This window comes from Mustelus asterias, chromosome 9 (genome assembly GCF_964213995.1).
Source record: "Mustelus asterias chromosome 9, sMusAst1.hap1.1, whole genome shotgun sequence".
Taxonomy (NCBI): Eukaryota; Metazoa; Chordata; class Chondrichthyes; order Carcharhiniformes; family Triakidae; genus Mustelus; species Mustelus asterias.
Genome location: NC_135809.1, coordinates 15,176,342 through 15,182,810, shown reverse-complemented (window position 1 = coordinate 15,182,810; position 6,469 = coordinate 15,176,342).

Here is a 6,469-nt window from a genome sequence, read left to right as displayed (position 1 = left end):
CTTTATGACAACATCTGACACACAATATACTATTTTGCTGCTCAGGTGAACCTGTATTAATTTAATTTTAAGAACAGAAGTGGATAGATCCTGAAGTTAACTGCCGCTGATTTAAGAGTTTTGCAGATCAGATTGTTTGTAAATTTATACCTCCAGGTCAGAAGAAATCAACAAAGATGCATGTATAACTGATATTTTGAAGAATGACATGACAATCACATGCTAGATTCAAGGTTTATATTTTCATGATTCTACATCCAGCTGATAGTGAATTTAAACAATGTATAACAAAAGAGGGTTTATTTTAATTGTATTCACAAGAACATTAAATTAAATTGTTGGAACTGTTGCAAGTGAAAGACAATGCTGCTTTACCTTAACACACCATAATGTCTATCAATGCTGCTTAATCCGAGTGTGGGCTGAACTGAAATTCAAAGAAAGGACAAGTCTTATGGAGAATGAAGGAATCATGTAGATATTAAATGTGTGCTTTGCCTCAGTTTGCATGGAAGAATGATATAGTAGACATGAAAAGATAGAAGCAAAAGAGCAATTAAGCTAACAACAGATAAGGTAGTAGTACTGGAAAGTTGGTGGAACTCAGAGGTAGCAAGCATTTACGGATACCCAGTGAAGCGAGGGGGGTAAAATAGCAGATGTTCTTGTCACAATCTTTCAAAGATCTTTGAATATGGAAACCACACCAGAGACTGTGGTTAAAGAACAAAAACTAATGAATGATTTATTTAATGTCTTTTGTATTGGAAGAATGTAAATGGTGACATTCTCCAGCAATCGGTATTAGTGGGATCACAGTTTTCAATATAGAAATTATTTGGACTTGGATATATATGAGGCACAATTATTAGGTGTTATAAAGTAAACTTTAAAATAAATACACATCAAGGCTCAAATGTGTGGGAACGCAATCAAAATGTGAATTAATGCTTGTGCAGAATATATTCATATCAAAGTACAGAATCCCTACAGTGCAGAGGAGGCCATTTAGCCTATTGAGTCTGCATCTGAAAGAGCATCTTACCCAGGCCTTCTGCCCAATCCTATCCCTACATCCCCACAAATGTACCATGGCTAATTCATCTAATCTACACATCTTGGAACACTAAGAGGCAATTTAGCATGATCAATCCACCTAACCTGCACACCTCTGAACTGTGGGAGGAAACCAGAGCACCTGGAGGAAACCCATGCAGACACAGAGACAACATGCAAACTCCACACAGTGATCCATGGTCGGAATTGAACCCAGTTCCCTGGAGCTGTGAAGCAGTAGTGCTAACCACTGTGCCACTACAATAAGATAATGTCATAAAAACCAAGGTAACTCAGATTTTCTTTAAATTACTAAGCAAGATGCCCAGTTAACAAAGTATCAGCTAGTCACCTAATTAAAAAGTTGCTCTGAAAATAATGGAAGAGCTTGTATCTTGCCATGCACACAGCTGATTAGAGGTAGATTTTTATGTTGAATATAAGTTGATCTTTCTCTACACCCTAGCTATGACTGTAACAGTTCATTCTGCACTCTCTCCTTCCCTATGTACGGTATGCTTTGTCTGTATAGTGCCCAAAAAAAATAGTTTTCACTGTATACTAATACATGTGACAATAGATTAAATCAAATAATTTAAGTTGAATTCGACAAATGTGCTGTACAAGTGGTCGATAACATGCATACTTTATCTTTTTGGCCATCAGTCACAAGTAATTAAAAAAAACCCCAGAAGATAACACCATGAGTAAATTACTTTGAAATGCTACTCTGCTGGCTCCGCTAGTTAAAGGTGAGTGGCTGAGCCATTAGCTCACAGACCATTGAGATCTGATCTCTAGAAACTGTTGAGTGAGGTCAGTACGATTCAGCAACCCTGTGTGGGAGAGGAAATCTGCATTGAATTTATGTTGCATTGCTATACAGTAACCCCTACAAGTATCTGAATGAATACATGAGATGATAAAGGACAAGACTCAACACTGACATCCCCACCATGGAGTTGTCTGCTGACATTTAGGCCTTTACTGCAAGGGATTGGAGTCGAAAAATAGTGAGGTTTAGTTGCAATTGTACATGGTGTTGGTGAGGCCTCACCTAGAATTCCGCCGTACAGCTTTGGTCCTCTTATATAAAAAAGGATACAGTAACATTGGAGGCAGTCCAAAGAAGATTCACCAGCCTAATTCCTGGGATGAGAGGTTGTCCTATCAAGCGAGACTAAATTATCTGATCTGTATTCCTTGGAGTTTAGAAGAGCAAGGGGTGACCTTATTCAAACACACAGATCCTGAGGGGGTTTGACAGTAAATGGCGAGATGTTTTCACTAGTGGGAGGGTCTCAAAATGAGGCGAGCTAGCTACAAGATAAAGGGCTAGTCATTTAAAACTGATGTGTAGAAATTTCTTCTCGCAGAGAGTCGTGGAGGCTGGATCATTAGAAGTTTTTAAAAGTGGAGGTGGATGAATGTTTGCTACATCGAGGAATAGAGGGATATGGTGAAATGGCACAGAAAAGGAGACCAGCATAGATCAGCCATGATCATACTGAATGGCAGGGTAGGCTTGAAGAGCCTGGTGGCCCACTCCTGCTTCTATTTGTGTTTTGTGACACCACCTACATAAGCTAGGTCATGATAAATGCATGAGAATGTATTTCTTTTAAAAACGAGAAATGCTTTAAAAAAAATTAGTGTTCTGGGCAACAATCCCCAGTTGGACAGGCAAACATCAGTCAACGTTACTTTAAAGTCAGTGCTGGAAATGACATTAGTCTCCTGTGTGACTTATCTGCTAGTTTTTTCTCTCTCTCATGAGAAAGCTGTTCCGCTTGCTCCCAACAGTATATCTTAAAGTGGTAACTTTGTAAATGAATTCAAATGAATACTCAATGCCTTTTCATGGATTATAATTAAAGTGTAAATCAAAATTCTAAATGTAAAAGAACGAGTTTCCATTTCACAATTTTTCTCCCAATAAGTCCTGAAGACACTGACTCCTCGCTGCAGTACAGATTCATAGGCACCAATATCCATTCATAATCCGACCCAAGCAGGCTCATGCATCTGTGCTGACAGGAAATGTTGGTAAACAAGGTGCTGGTTGGTGTGTGGAAGGGGAAATCACAGCCAAATCAAATTCTTATCCAACTTCTACAAATGCACACTTCTATCAATCAGAGATCACTGGATTGCACTCAAGAGTAGGAACACCAGCTGATTCTTTCCAGCTGAAAAAGGGTGCTAAACCGATTGTAATGTCACCCATCATCACTGTGTCCAATACCAGCTACCTCAAAACTGGTTGAAGATTGGACCTGGCCTTCAGCCTTAATGGCTTAGCTATGGATATGTTGACTGCAATTCTCGGCAATTATTCTGAACTACTCAGCTGAAAGAATACTTTGCAAGTGTGAAAACCACATTATACTGACACTATACTCAATACAAATACATCCTTAAATACATGGTTTCAAAGTATATCATTCACTGTTCGTAAGTTTCAAAAGCAAACTAATTTAATCACTTTTGGTAGATTAATATAGGTGACTTACGACGCATCTAAAATTTGTATTTAAAGCACCATTATCTTAATAAAATCCCCAAATCCAACATCCTTAAAAAGGATTGCTGCATCATGAATCTTCTTTTTCTCTCCGAGATCCACAAATCACTTCCTACTAAATACATTCCCATTTTTTGTACAATTATCTGGTTTCTACCCAGTCATATAATAATCTTGATCAAAGTCTAAAATAATGCGCCTGGATAGTGACCTTTTGCATTAATGCATTTCCTTCATTGTCCTCCCTACGGACTTTGACAATGATGAGAAGACTATTCTTTTTCAACATCTATCCTTCATTATCCAGCTCAGTGGAACTGCTTTTGCTTGGTTTCACTCCAATTATAGCCACAGCATATCCAAAAATGACATTTCTTTTCACCCCAACACAATCTCTGGAGTCCCTGAATGGTTAATCCTTAGCCCTTTCCTTATTTACATACTGCTGCTTGACAACAAAACCCAAAAACTTACGCAGTCAGCTTCCACACATACACTAAAACATCCAGCACCATCTATGACCCTTCTTGACAGTCTGCCACTTCTCCACTCCCAAACACTGCCCATGTGGTTAGACTGCTTGTCTAACATCTAGTGTTGAATGCAATGCAATTTCGTCCAGTTAAACATTGGGAAGACCCAAGGCACTGGTTTCAGCTCCTGCCACAAACTCCATAGTCTGTTATTTGTTCCATCTCCCTTCTCAACCAACATGGCAGGTAGAACAATTCCATTCACAGCTGCAGCATCTTAAATACAATCCTGAGATGAGCTTCATACTCATAACTACCTACTTCCATCACTAAGATCCCACTTTTGTCCTAGTCTCAGCGCACATCCTGTGATCAATGGATTAACAATGCCTTACATAATCTTTTGCTCGCCAAAATCCCCAGCTCATCTAAAATTCTGCTTCCCATATCTTAGTTTGCAACAAGTCCTTATTGACCTTATGAACCTAGACAGGTTTCCTGTCCCCAAATATCTTCAATTTAAAATTGTGCTTAAATTCTTTCATGGTTCTGCCCATCACTACAAGCTATTTGAGCCCCATATCTTCTTAAAATCTCTAGTCTTTTGACTTTTTGTTCACTCCCTCTTTTGCGGCTGCGCATCAGCCCTATATTGATTGTATAATGCTTCCTAAACCCTTTCCCTCTTCTTAAAACCTGACTTAGAATAGATAGGTGCTTGAAGGCTGGCACTGACATGATGGGCCAAAGGGCCTCTTTTTGTGCTGTAAAACTTTACGACATCCCCTGTCTTAAAGGCTACCTCACTGCCCAAGTTTTTGGTAACCCTTAATATCTACATGTCCAATTCCCTCTGAATTTGCTTCCAACTCCTTTTCAGGTAGCGAGTTGTAGCTGGGCATGTAAGCCAAGCTCAAGATAATTGGGAAAGGTTAGCATGGTTTTATGAAAGGGTAATCATGTTTAAGCAATTTACTAGAGTTCTTTTGAGGCAGTACCATGTAATGTGGATAGGGGAGCACCCGTAGGCGTACTGTATTTGGATTTCCAGAAAGCATTTGATAAGGTGCCACACCACACACTGCATTAAATAAAAGCTCGTGTAGGGGCTAACATATTGTCCTGTATTGAAGATTGCCTAGCTGGTCTTTGATTGGCAGGATGTGACGAGGAATCCCATAGAGGTCTGTGCTGGAGCCTCAATCTTTTACAATATACATCAATTAGATGAGAGGAGCTACGGCATGGTAACTAAATTTGCAGACAACACGAAGATAGGTAGGAAAGTATGTTGTGAAGACAAATGGAATTTGCAGATGGATATAGATAGGTTGAGTGAGTGGGCAAAAACCCAGCAGATGGAACATAGCGTGGGAAAGTGTGAATTTGTTCATTTTGGCAGAAAAAATAAAAAGGCAGGAGAATGACAGCAGAATACCGAGATGCAGAGAGATTCAAGTGTCCTTGGGCATGCATCACAAAAACATATTATACAGGTGCAGCATGAAATCAAAAAGGCGAATGGAACGCTTTCCATCATCACAAGAGAAATTGAACATAAATGCAAGGATGTTCTGCTTCAATTATACAGGACATTGGTGTGGCTGCATCTCAAATACAGTGTGCAGCTTTGGTCTCTAAGGAAGGATGTAAATGCATTGGAGCAGTTGAGAGGTTTGCTAGATTGATACCTGGTATGAGAAGAGTGTCTTATGAAGATAGGTTGGAAAAGCTGCGCTTGTTTCCACTGGAGTTTAAAAACAGTGAGGGATGACTTGGAAGATCCTGAACGGTACTGAATCCCCTAGTCACCACACTCCGGCGCCTGTTTGGGTACACCGAGAGAGAATTTAACACGGCCAATGCACCTAACCAGCACGTCTTTCAGACTGTGGAAGGAAACCGGAGCACCTGGAGGAAACCCACGCAGACACAGGGAGAATGTGTAAACTCCACACAGCGACCCAAGCCAGGAACCGAACCCAGGTCTCTGACACTGAGGCAGCAGTGCTAACCACTGTGCCACCCCGAATTCTTGTAATAAATACAAACATTTAATTTGCCTCCCTAATCACTTGTTGTACCTCCATACTAACTTTACGTGATTGATGTAGATCCTTCTGTGCAATCTCTCTCCATTTAAATACTATATTACATTTCTATTCTTCCTGTCAAAACACACAATTTCACATTACTTGCATTATACTCCACCTGCCTTTTTTGCCTATTCACTCAACCTGTCTATATCCCTTGAAAGAATCTCCACTTCCTCGCGACAATTTGGTTTCCTACCTATCTTGGCTAGCTACCATACATTTGGTCCCTTCATCCAAGTCATTGATATAGTTTGTAGGCATTACATGATTCTATGATCCTTTGGCACTCCACTAGTTACAGCTTGGCAATTTGAAAAAGA